Source organism: Myxocyprinus asiaticus, chromosome 47 (assembly GCF_019703515.2).
Source record: "Myxocyprinus asiaticus isolate MX2 ecotype Aquarium Trade chromosome 47, UBuf_Myxa_2, whole genome shotgun sequence".
Classification (NCBI taxonomy): Eukaryota; Metazoa; Chordata; class Actinopteri; order Cypriniformes; family Catostomidae; genus Myxocyprinus; species Myxocyprinus asiaticus.
The window spans coordinates 29182131-29194813 of record NC_059390.1 but is presented as its reverse complement, the minus strand read 5'-3'; the positions used below and the strand labels follow the sequence as shown (position 1 = coordinate 29194813).

At 37.2% G+C, this 12683-nt stretch overlaps 1 protein-coding gene across 8 annotated transcripts in view; it reads right to left on the bottom strand.

Moving 5' to 3' along the window:
• Nucleotides 1-12421, bottom strand: part of LOC127437017 (rab-3A-interacting protein-like) — a 43141-nt gene extending 30720 nt beyond the window's left edge. For 6 of the 8 annotated variants that reach the window (XR_007896498.1, XR_007896499.1, XM_051691644.1 and 3 more), the window contains exon 1: nt 12126-12421. The gene's annotated coding sequence lies outside the window, so the exon portion shown is untranslated. The remainder of the gene's footprint in view (nt 1-12125) is intronic. The other 2 variants (XM_051691642.1, XM_051691643.1) reach the window with 2 other exon arrangements.
• Nucleotides 12422-12683: the final 262 nt, after the last annotated feature.

The following is a 12683-nucleotide window of genomic DNA, read 5'->3' as shown; positions in this document are numbered from 1 at the left end:
TTGTGAACTCAGTAATAAACTCAACAGATATCAGAGAGCCTCTGTAACAGGTTCAGGATGGGCAAGGAGGAGGTGGGAACCGGCAGAACAGTCAACATAACTTTAATGATGTTGCTGAACTTAAAACAACATAAAACAACATAAAGAAACATAAACACACACACACAGTGGCTGTGTGTCTCTCTCTCTCTCTCTCGAACTGGCATCTCCAACTCCCCTTTATCTCTCTCTCCCGATGATTACAAGACTCAGCGCCGGCCGTGCACCCTCACGGCCCTGCCACACCCTCCTCCTCGTCACAGCCTAATAAAATATTGAGTCCATGCAGCATGCAACTCGAACCTGCCTAGCCGCTTACTGTCACCAGCCGAAAATCACCTGAATAAAATTCATTATTTTCACATGCAAATGAGTTTTGCGATTTGGTGAACCTGAAACAACAATGGACAATGTGCCACTACTGCCAAACACTTCAATGACAGACCTGTGACAACAATGAAGAGTTTGTGAAAAAGAGTGGCAAATGTGCCAGAACTCGAGATCAGTTGGGCAACATGTTATCTTGGAATGAAGAAATGAGCAGAGTGGATTATAACCTCTTGAGTGGATTAATGTTTTGCTAGCTGGATTCATAAACAATATTCTTACTGGGAAGAGAAGACTCCAGCACATTCTGCTGTCATCATGGCTGTCTATTATTGTGCACACTAGAGGTCGACCCATAGTGGATTTTGTGGATACAAATTGCTAAGCTGGTGGGAAAAGCAGATAGTCTTTCCACAAAAATGTAACAAGAGTAGTGGTCGACCAGTATGGGTCTTTTAATAGCCGATGCTGATATCCAGAGAGCAGGGTGGCCAATAGGCTGATACAATGCCGATATATCACACAATTTAATATAGTAAATAACAAACATAAAATTGCTACAAAATAATAATATTAAACTCTTATTTAGCACTATATTTACTCAACTTCACACAAAACTAAAAAATAATATTGTATTTTAAATGGTAGATAGCAGTTTCTTCAGATTTCTGTTTAGTCATCAAAGTTTAGTAATTTATTTGCACATTAAGAAATTGTTAAAATATTAGGAAGAAGGAAATAACAGTACACACAGTAGTCCAGCAACCATGGATGGCATGTCCATGTTAGCAATCACATTTACTCAAAAAATATTGAATCAAACCAATTGTACATACAGTACATAGTGAATAAGACATTTACTTATAGCACACGTGAAGCACTTTTACCTTAGAATGCATCCGAAAACGTAGGCAGCTGACTTGCTAACTTGCTGCCTAATCAGTTAATGCCTTAACTGACATCTGTTTTGTATTAATGGAACTCTTAAGGAAACTGGTCTCAGAACAGTTTGAAAAGAACCTTATTTTCATCGTAACTCCGTATACAGCCTCCAGAGGCAGCATTTTCCTGGTTTCGGACGCAGCCCTGAAGTTGCACTCACGTGCACATGCAGATCCAGCTGCGAGCCTCAATCTCCTGACAGTTTAAACAGCCTGGATTGCCTACTTGGATTGTCACAGACGGACCATCATGATTTGTGAATGAGAGGAACTTTGGATCCTGAACCTGAAGTTTTGATTCTGGCTGATAGAATACGCACTTCAGAGGAAGATATTAGATGAGCGCTCGATGGGAAGAAAACGCTGGGTTTTCATGAGGTTCATGAATGACATCTGTTTAAATGAGATATCTGCATATTTGCAAATTGTATATAATACAAGTTTTATTGATATTTACCTTTTATCATAAGAAAAGTTACAGGGAACTGTTGAGGAGAGAGTGTTAGAATACATGCTTTAGAGGTAAATAAATGAGCTCTCCATAGGACGCTGGATCTGCTGAAGTTGTGTGAGGTTGGTTTATTACATCTGTTTAAACAAGATATGTGCATATTTGCAGACCGTATATGATATTGGTTTTATTGATATTTGCCTTTTTATCATTAGACAAGACAGTTAAAAGTTACAGGGAACTTTTGAGGAGAGAGAGGGAGAACGTAACATGTGAGCACTTTAAAATTATGAGCTCAAACGCATCTGCCGCGGCTCTGATATGTGGACCGTTTAAATGAGACTGTGTTGCACACAGTCTATTATTGTAGTAACACGATGGCATGTAACAACAAAATGAACCATGACTGGTCGTTTACATGTCTCAGATGCTTCACATGCAAGCAGGCAATTTTCGGCACCCTCAAGAAAAAAAGAAAAAAAAGACCAAATGGAAAAATGTATCGCCCGATGCGATAATTAAGAATATTGAATAAGATAAGTCAGAATATCGGTCGATTTATCAGCCTCGGCGATATATCGGTCAAACACTAAACAAGAGTGTAAAATGAATAAAATCCCAGAGACCGTTTATTGTGTAAACTAAATCACAATAATAATCACAAGAAAAATAATAATAATAATAAAAACAAATTGGATCCATAAAGCAGGACTTTTACTAAACAAGCCCAAAATACACTGGGGACTCTTATTTTGAAAAGTCTGTTCTCCCAGCTCACACAAACACATAAGGGAAGCAAAACATTCACTCTTAGAATCATCTATAATGTATTACAATGTAAACACTATAAATTAAACATTGTCATATAGGCTAATAAATACTGTATGAGGAATAATTAATCAACAGTAGATCATCAGCGATTCAGTAATAAAAACAGACATTTTCCCTTTTCTCTAGGGACACCGTCAGTCAAAATCTACATGAACATTAAAATAAATGAATGATTGATGTACAGTATGTCTACTTAATAACGAAACCTCTTTGGAGCACTCATTTTATAAACTTATAAAAACAAATAATAATTTAAAAAAGGCAACTTTAGGCCTGTCGCGATTATAAAATAATAGTTTATTGTGCACTTCAAATTTCAATCACATTTGAATGCCCAAATAAAGGAATTTTAAGCTAATATATAAATGCCTTCAAATGTTTCTGTCATTATATATAAATATATATAATATAAATTTACATACAAATATATAAATGTTTGTGTCATTCAGTTGAACTCAACCAGAGCAGCGAAAATATATACTAACAAATATAGTTTGATAGTGGGGCATGGGTATCTCAGCGAGTATTGACACTGACTACCATTCGCAAATTCGAAACCAAGGTGTGCTGAGTGACTCCAAGCCAGGTCTCCTAAGCAAACAAATTGGCCCGGTTGCTAGGGAGGGTAGAGTGACACAGGGTAACCTCCTCGTGGTCACGATTAGTGGTTCCCGCTCTCAATGGGGCGCGTGGTAAGTTGTGCATGGATCGCGGAGAATAGCATGAGCCTCCACATGCTATGAGTCTCCACGGTGTCATGCACAGCGAGCCACGTGACAAGATGCATGGGCTGACTGTCTCAGAAGCAGAGGCAACTGAGCCTTGTCCTCCACCACCCGGATTAAGGTGAGTAACCGTGCCACCATGAGGACCTAATAAGCAGTGGGAATATACAGTATATATAGTTTGATAGTGAACACAAAGCGCTCTGGTTTCACTTTAACCTTGTGCGACCACGCGTCCACATGTGTGGACATTGTATTTTGGCTTTGCTATATGCAACGCATAATTTAAATGAATTAAAACCTACTGAATAATATTCATAAGACTCTACACTGTCATTTAAGGGTTAAACTACTGGTGCACCACGTCACATGACACAACAGCATGACATTGATTTCCGTGAAGCGCTCCTACGGGCGCAGCACCAACAAAAGTGCCTCTGCTAAAAAAAACTCAAAGTTTTTTGATTGAAACACGTTTGAATGTAAGAGTAGCATCTCTAGTTCGTTTGATATGTAGCTTTAAAAAATCTGTTCATTTTTCATGTGTCAGCGTGCTGATAAACATGATGTCCACATATGTGGAAATTAGGACCGCATTCCCTCAAAATAAAAAAACATTAAAAAAAGTTTGTTATTTTTTATATTTTTCAACATTAACACATCTGTGGGTCAATTCGCTTCATTTCAATATACATTTTGTTATATTTTACTTTATCACTGTACAATATGGTTCTATTCATTAACATTAGTAAATGCATTCCTATATTCACAGTGCATTTTCACATTGCAAATAAATGTATTCATGCAAAAGCTGAAAAATTTTCCTTTCAGAGGCTTTATATGGAGTTAGGACGAAAATAAGGTGCATTTCAAACTGTTCTAAGACCAGTGCAGACAGACAGCACACTGGAGGTGAAGTCATTTATTAAACAGGGACCAAGAGAACAAGGGTGCATCCTATAGCTCTCTATGCAGCTAAGTGCATTCACTCCTAAAATCTGACCAAAAGTTCAGTTTCAGGATGCAGATGATGTTTGGACCGCTCAACATGTTTGGCAGACATGGGACAATGATAATCAGTATATAGATTCAGAATTTTATAATGCAAATTTTTATTTTAACATGGCTGACAGTGATTTGATGATGCTGGTCATTACTTTTAATCAGTATTAATAATTCCGCTTTATAGAAAATCAGCTGTAATGTCTATAACGTCTCAAAAACATGAATAACCAACACTCCTGGACACATAATAAACTATTTGATGAAAAAATAAAAAAATTAATATCGGACTGGTTTTCTATAGCTTGGTATTACTTAAAATTTCAAAACTTAGTCCCGCTGTCCACATATGTGGACATCACTTTTTATGAAAACTATTTGCTCTAGAATTATTATTATTATATACCAAATGATCACATTCACTCAGCTTTAATCAGTGCCACCTTAACAATACGCACCCTAATAAGAACAAAATGTCTCTCTATTAAATGAACATTAGCCTCTTCCAACAGTCCAACACTATAAACACCATAATGCATTTAAATAAAAAAGATCCAAACAACAAACGAAGACATCGACTGTGTTTACAGAGAATACTCAAGAATATTCCTGAATATTAATCAGAATATAGTCATAATCTGTTTCTACACATCTGAATAAGATAGCTGTTTTACAACGTATTAATCTGAATTCTAAATCATGTAAAACACCTTATTCATAATAACGTTCATTTATATCTGCACATGACCAAACAAAGGGATTCTAGGTGATATTAGATAACACATTTGTGGACATTTACAAACATTAAAATAAATTGTCATGGTCTTTATTATAAATAAATTTTCCAGTTCATTTCCAATAGTGTTATTTTTAAGGAACTTAATGGGAATTAATGAGGTCCAAAAATGACTAAAATGCACCATAGTAAAAATTGTTCTCATTGTGTTGAAAGCCTGAAAAAAAGAATAATTCCTCCAGAGAGTGAAATGTATGCAGTTCAGCATCATTATGAAATGATTAACCTCCATCATCTTGTGAACATTAACACTCAGTCATGAGGATTGACCTGAAACTCACTAGATCATCTAGAGCAAGGGTGGGGAACCTTTTTTTCATTAAGGGCCATTCGAGCATTTACGAAATGATTCGCCGGCCATACAATTGCTTACAATTTCTGATTGTGGGTTGAAATTAACATACGCATTCCGTGAGCAGATGACAATACATCTGACAATGGATAATCTCTTGGCTCAAAAACAGCGAACAAGAAAACAAGTTAAACTGGTGGCATTCATGTTTCACAGTAGCAAGACGCTGCAGCATTGCTATGGGTACACTTGTCAATCATCGCAATTGCGGAGTCAGTCCTGCATTCCGTATAGGTATGTGCGAGACTAGTCGACTAAACGGTTCTGATGCTGCTAGTCGACACTGGAATTACTAGTCAGTTATTATTTTCCCCATTAAAACTGTTCAATATTTTTACACATTTATGTTTGGCTTTATATTTTTACTTTATTTTATCATATTAATGTTACATATTTTAAATAGAATTAATAATAAAAATATTATAAAAAAAAAAATTTTAAATAATAAAGAGTATATCTGGAGCAGATACAAAGTTTATTTCACCTCAGGCTGCGCGTGCTTCTTCCCTGTCTCACTCGTGGTGTGCGCTGGAAAATGTCCTCTCACTAGAAAAGAAAACTCTGCAAAGTAGCTATGAAATCACTTCGGTGGTGGTGCGGGAATCGGATTACCAAACGTTTGAAAGTCCCTATGGATGTTTTCACATTTGAGTCTTCTTTAAATCTGTGTGTGCTTGTACATTATTTTTCTGCTGTGCAGGCTTTTTCAAGCGCAGCATAGCCGCCTCAAGTGAGTCAAGTTCCGTCTTTCAACGGACCATGTCGACGTGTTAATTTTGCTCATCAAAAAATGTATGCTTTTGAGTAAGTAGCCTTGAAAATTACTGTTTATTTTCAACGAGGTGCCGACTGCTTAATGGGTTAAACTGTCTTTTATTCTGTGTGCTCATCATGTTTAGAATACATTAGGTTTATTGTAGGCTACATCACAGAACGTAACTGTTATTTGTTAACGTTCTTTACCAAACAGCTGTCGTATTAGATCAATGGATAATGCACGACGGCATGTCGAATACTCGCAACTTTTCAGGACATTTTTTTCTCTCTCGTAGATTTGGCTTAGTCTACCTGTTAATTATTTTCAACTATGTCCTGACTGTTTTAATATGTTAAGTAACTTTTACGTGATGAATTCCATTTAGAACAGGCCGGGTTGCTCTATTGGTCCTGCACTATTCATTCAATTGTTTTCAATAAATATGCCTGTTAAATATTCGCTAACATTGATTCAGTGAATGCGTGTCATGTTCTATATTTAATGTACAATGATCATATTTCAAGGCCAGCATGTCACAGATAAATCCCCTTTTCAGTGGAATTTAGCTTCGGATTTGGAATAGATTAAGTACTTTAAATTGGTCACATAAACATTGTTTTTTTTTTTTTTTTTTACTGTTTTCTGAAGGTTGGTTACTTTTTAGACTAGTCGACTTCAAAACTTCCATTTAAACGTCAGTGCAATTAGTCGTTCAGCACATCCCTAATTCCGTAAACACAGAAAGATAATTTTGGGGATTAATTCCCGCATTTAAATGTGGTTGTTACTCCCGAAACTTTGTAGTGTGTACGTGGCCTAAAAGGTCTGGCTATTATACAATATTTTGTGTTGTTATCATTTAAAATTATTTTTAAACATCATTTTAATTGATTTTATTTTTTACAGTTTATTGAATCAAGGCCATTTTTTTGCTTTTCAAATTATTTCTCAGTTGGCCTTTCGGGCCGAGTAAAATGGTCTCACAGGCCTTATATGGCCCCGAGGCTTGACGTTCCCCTCCCTTATCTAGATTAACTGGAGTCATATGAACACAATCATATTCAACATCACATCATGTGTTGAACTACACAATACAGGAGTTTATCATTTAACTTGAGACACAGACAGACAATATGTCCAATATTCTGTCACTAGATGCTTGCACACATACAGTGATTTTTGATAATTTAATAATAGGCATTTTTCTTTTTATAGGTAATTTGTGAACTGGACCCGTTGTTGAAATGACGATATCAGCTCAGGCAATTTTCATCACAAACACTGCCATAAAACTTAATATGGAATTGATGCTATGAACAAAGCTGTAAGATTAACAGTTTGAGTGTGTACGAGGTTATTATTACGCTCTGACGTATTTATTCCAAACTGTATAGCCTGTAACATGGAGACAAAAATCGGGATTATCTTTGTTGTAAAAAATAAATATCGTAAAATTGGACAACTGCTGAACTGAAAGAGCTTCTCTCCATATGAAGAAACTGGTCGACAGATTACTGGAATGGTTTCCACACAATTCCCGTCAGGGCATCACCGCACCGCTCAACATGAAAAGCGCTGCAGAGAACATCTTGTTTTGATTGAAGCGCTGGCAGCACCCACGAAATTATGCATTATCAGAATTGTCAGGTTATCATTGCTGTTGCTTCGAAAGTTCAGCTGCAGAGGGTTGAAATATTTTTTTACTTTGGGATTTCCCCCTCACCTAAAAAAAAAACTTCTGAACACCTCCCGGACCAACCCCGAAACACGATCAAGGGGGACCAACCCAAGCAGAATTATCAAGGAGGAGCACCCCCCAGTCCAAAAAAAGATAAACGGTTACCGATCCTAAACATCACATCCTGGTACCGGCTCTGCTTTGGGTGCCAGGGGCAACGCTGAAGCAGATGCTTCACTTCATAGAGTTCATGAATTCGGCACCACAGACTTCTTTTGGAGATGCTCTTGTGATAAAATAACTAGCCTCCTTCAGGTCAGCTATATAAAAGGTAACCTCCAGCAAATTACATCAGTTTTACAGCATTTGCATGTCTACCTTTGCAATATCAAACTCACATACAGGTAAATGTTGGTGTTCTGAATTGGGCCTCATACCAGCTGTGCTCATATTTTAATTTACACAGTTGTCCTAACAGAGAGTGACTTAAAGGCACACTTAATATAAAATCAAACAACAAATGGGCGTGATGTCATTTAAAACCAAATCTGACCAAAACGAAGGTGTTTTTGCATTTGTTTCGGTGGTTCATAACAGCTTGCCAGTGTGAACTTTCAGGAAAACTTCTTACTGCCACTGCTCCATATCATCAGTGGGTGTGACCTGGAGCTCCACCTACTTCCCCTTCAGTCAGTTAAGACCAGTCAACATGAACACATCGGCGGAGTTAATAGCGAACTGGTGCAAACATACCTACATCTGTGTGATCGTTAACGTAGAGACATTTTCCAAGAACATGTCATGCGACTTTTTTGTTTAATTAGTCTACGAAAGGAAATACTCTTAAGTGCCCATTGTCGCTGTTGTTTAATACGTTGCTTCACACATGTACCGTCTGAAGTGATAGCCATTCACACATCTGTCCAAAGATCTGCTATAATCATCATTCTTCTGTCTGTATTCTACCCATTAACACTCTTTTATACATTCATCTTTGCAGTAGTATCAAAATCATCATAAATTACAATAACAGAGTGTAATCGGCACACATTATGGCATGTATAGTGCATTAGCTCCATGATTTCAGAATGCAAAGACGACAAATTACACATTATCTACTGCATTCACTGGTGGCCAAAAGTTTGGAATAATGTACAGATTTTATGGAATGAAATTGGTACTTTTATTCAGCAAAGTGGCATTCAACTGATCACAATTTATAGTCAGGACATTAATAACGTCAGCAATTACTATTACAATTTGAAAAAAACTTAAACTACTTCAAAGAGTTCTCATAAAAAAATCCTTCACATGCAGCAATAACAGCTTTGCAGATCCTTGGCATTCTAGCTGTCAGTTTGTCCAGATACTCAGGTGACCCCACACTTCCTGTAGCAGTGTCGGGCACTTCTCACGCACCTTACAGTCTAGCTGATCCCACAAAAGCTCAATGGGATTAAGATCCATAACACTCTTTTCCAATTATCTGTTGTCCAATGTCTGTGTTTCTTTGCCCACTCTAACCTTTTCTTTTTGTTTTTCTGTTTCAAAAGTGGCTTTTTCTTTGCAATTCTTCCCATAAGGCCTGCACCCCTGAGTCTTCTCTTTGCTGTTGTACATGAAACTGGTGTTGAGCGGGTAGAATTCAATGAAGCTGTCAGCGAAGGACATGTGAGGCGTCTATTTCTCAAACTAGAGACTCTGATGTACTTATCCTCTTGTTCAGTTGTACATCTGGCCTTCCACATCTCTTTCTGTCCTTGTTAGAGCCAGCTGTCCTTTGTCTTTGAAGACTGTAGTGTACACCTTTGTATGAAATCTTCAGTTTTTTGACAATTTCAAGCATTGAAATTCCTTCCTTCATTCCTCAAAACAATGATTGACTGATGAGTTTCTAGAGAAAGCTGTTTCTTTTTTTTGCCATTTTTGACCTAATATTGACCTTAATACATGCCAGTCTATTGCATACTGTGCCAAATAAAAACAAACACAAAGACAATGTTAAGCTTCATTTAACAAACCAAATAGCTTTCAACTGTGTTTGATATAATGGCAAGTGATTTTCTAGTACCAAATTAGCAATTTAGCATGATTACTCAAGGATAAGGTGTTGGAGTGATGGCTGCTGGAAATGAGGCCTGTCTAGATTTGATAAAAAATGACTTTTCAAAAAGTGATGGTGCTGTTTTTTACATCAGTAATGTCCTGACTATACAGTTCATCAGTTGAATGCCACTTTGTTGAATTAAAGAACCAATTTCCTTCCGAAACAGCAAAATCTGAACATTATTCAAAAAATTTGGTCGCCAGTGTATATATTACTTTAAATCATCACCGAGTAGTTAAAACAGCTTCTTTTACTGATCTTACGTGAATTCTGCTCATAGAATGAGGCATGAAGTCTAACACATTTTAATGTCACATTAGTTGATGTTTTACATGTAGTCTTGTGCGTCCTCATATTTAAATACTCCTCTAAACGCCTCCCACAGTGGTATGGATGCTGTCTGAATGTTCACTAACAGTATACAGTTACTCAGCTGTTTCTAACTTCTTTTTGGCTCTGAGCGAAGAACGAGTGAGTGTGCAGGGGCCTTTAATGTGTTGAAAAATACTTTCTGGTGCCACTGTACTGTATCTTTAACCACATTTTAGGCAACATCTAGTTGTCAAGCTGTACTCCATGTGAGTCTGTCTGTCCAGGTCTGCATGTCATTTCACAACCTTCACCTGTTGACAACAGTACACACTCATTCAATATCACAACAGCAGAATCAGTGGGTTATTCTGACTGAACTAAAGACACAACACTTCTACATTCACCTTCTTCAGTCTTATCAGTGCCACTCCTGCTCACATAACTTAACACCTCTATTATCTCCATTATCACTAAACATAACTGGATTGACTGCATTTCACCATTTTATTAGCAACACATCCTTAGTCAACATGAAATCAAAATGAACTCTTATTTACTTAATACATGTTCCTGAAGAAACAATTTTGTCTTTATCATCTTTCATTAAAATGTAATAACTTGCTCCGCCTCCGAAACAGCTTTCTTTTCCAGCTGACATCATCAAGGCCTCTTATTTTTCAACCACCTGTCAATCAAGTCCTGTCCTGCGTTTTTCTCATTGAATATCTTGTTTCACTCCAAAATACGTCACATCATGGAAGTAAAATTAGTTGTGAACTGCATTTTTAGGTTGACTTTTAAACCCGTACGACTTTCTTTCCTCCGTGGAACACAAAAGGAGAAGTTCAGGAGAATGTTTATGCTGCTCTCTTCCATACAATGCAAGTGAATGAGGACTGGGGCTGTCAAGCTCTAAAAGTACAAAAAAGCACCATTAAAGTATCATATAGGTAGTCCATACAACTAATACACTTTTTCCTAATACACTTTTTCCATCTATTACTCACCAAAACTCTTGCCTTAAAAATGTTGCTTGACAGCTGTGGTCACCATTCACTTTCAATGTAAGTGCAGCTTGGACACTCTGCTATAAATAATGCAGCCTGGTCTCATAGAATCACGTTGCTATTCCTACATGATTTTTACGTGTCTCGTTGTACGTATCGCATCAGTTTTCAGGTGAAATAAACACCAGAGATGCTACAGCAACAATGACTTTAATTCACTTTCACACAAATCACCAGTAAAATGGCAGATTATCAGTTCATAAACACTTACCTTTCACTCTGTTCCTCACACAATGCTATCTTATGGCATCTAAACACTATTACTATAAGGCATGACTCATTTTAACATTTGCATTATGTAATCAAGCTTGTTCGAGTGTGATCAAATTGTGCCTCAACTTCCATAAAAGACACTAAAGATGAACACAGTGGCTAGATCAGAATACATAAAGTGTTTTAAGTCTAATGCTCAAGATGTTATTACAAATCAGCCTGAACATTTCAATGAATACTGCCATGAACTTGAATATTTATATGCATGCTATATTTATATATAAACACATACAGTGTGTATGGATGTAGCGGTGCATGCATGTCATGTTATTATAATCACATCACAATTAGAGCACTGCTGGTTTGATATACAACGCTATGCTGTAGATAAAAACACCCCATGAAAAATGCATCAAAGCCTCATTAATAATGTCATAATACATCGGAGTTCATGTTAATGCGATAAATAAAAGCAACAATAGTAGATAAAAGCGCAAGATGGCTGTCTTAATGTAAAGCGTACTCACATGTCCTGAAGGGATTGTGTGTCTGTCATATATTCCGCTAATCCAAGACAGAAATACACAAATATAATCGGTATTAATGCTTCAACGCGTGCACGACCACACAGCTCGCGCTTTTCCTCTCATACTGCATGAGACAACACCGCCGCCGGTTGCCATCATCCTGTTTCATGATTGTCCTGCTGAAAATCACACTCATACTATTGCGAAGGTTATGCTTATAAATAATAATTAGGTTGTGTTGAAGTTGCTACGTAACACTCCATGATCGTCACGTACCATGATTAATATTTATAAGTCAAGCCTTCACTGTTGTAGGAGTCGCTAGCTGTCTAAGCACTCTCCTCCCATGTCTGTTTTGCAGCCAATCAAATTAGCCTGCCGCGTAAACGTAACGTTACGTAATTCGTTTTCATAAATCTTGCCTTCACTATAGTAGGATTGTTAATTTCTCGTACTGTGTCCTGCCGGATTAGGTGGAGGCTCAGACCGCTTCACGCATGCGCTGTTATTATTTATACTGCTATCTGGACGGTAAATAAAACAAAACACTTTTGAGTG